A 1,286-nucleotide genomic window follows, 5' to 3' on the forward strand; every position below is an offset into this window, starting at 1 on the left:
GCAGGAGAATCACTTGAGCCCAGGAGTTGGAGGTTGCTGTGAGCTGTGATGCCACAGCACTCTACCCAGGGTGACAGCTTGAGGTTCTGTCTCGAACAACAACAAAAAAACCCCCAAAAACAAAAAAAAAACAAAAATCAAATCCTGAAAAAATACCAACAACCTCATTATTACTTTACTTTATTTTTTGTAATATAAAAAATTTAAAAAAGAAAGAAAAGAGAAAAAGGATTTATAAAAATGAATTTAACTTGCTGTTTCTCTGAGCAACTGGACCTCAAATGAAAATTTACAACTTACGCTGGGCACAGTGGCTCATGCCTGGGAAGCCGAGGAGGGTGGATCTCTTCAGGTTAGGAGTTTGAGACCAGCCTCAGCAAGAGTCAGACCCATCTCTACTAAAAATAGAAAAATTAGTTGGTCATGGTGGCGGGTGCAGATAGCCCTAGCTACTCAAGAGGCCGAGGTAGGAGGGTTGCTTGAGCCCAGGAGTTTCAGGTTGCTGAGGCCATGGCATTCTAACCTGGGTCAACAGAGTGAGACTCTGTCTCAAAAAAAAAAAATTACAAGTTAGGCCAGGGGAGGTGGCTCACACCTGTAATCCTAGCACTTTTGGAGGCTGAGGTAGGTAGATCTTTTTGAGCTCAGGAGTTCTTGACCAGCCTGAGCCAGAGTGAGACCCCATCTCTAAAACTAGCCAGGCATTGTGGTGCCTGCAGTCCCAGCTACTTGGGAGGCTGAGGCAAGAGGATCACTTGAGCCGAATAGTTTGAGATTGCTGTAAGCTATGATGCTATGGCACTCTACCCAGAGTAACAAAATGAGACTCTGTCTCAAAAAAAAAAAAAAAAAAACTTGACAAAGAATGAGGAGACTGAATATAAAGCAATCTGCGATCTGAAAACTACACAGATAAATGTATCATTTCTACTTCCTGTTTTTGGCATAAAGTTTGAAAGTAACCAATTTAACAAAGCTGATTAACTTTCTCTGTGAATTTTTTTCCCCCAAATTTCAGCTATTTGTTGTAGCTCTTTGTCTTAACCCAGAATCAAAATAGTGGAGGTTGTTATTCTGTTGCCCAAGCAGAGAATAAACATTACCTGCTGTGAGGACTACACAATGTCACTTATCTGTTTCTTCATTCCTATCTTTGACGTTTTGAAGACTCCCATAACAGAATGGGAGAACAGGTTGCCTCCCTGTTTTTACAGAACGTAGAAACACAGAAATCTTCAGATTGTGCTGTTGTGAAAGTGTTCAGCAAAGTCTTTTTTTTTTTTTTT

The sequence above is a fragment of the Otolemur garnettii genome, unplaced genomic scaffold (genome assembly GCF_000181295.1).
Source record: "Otolemur garnettii isolate 467f Iridium unplaced genomic scaffold, OtoGar3 scaffold00153, whole genome shotgun sequence".
Classification (NCBI taxonomy): Eukaryota; Metazoa; Chordata; class Mammalia; order Primates; family Galagidae; genus Otolemur; species Otolemur garnettii.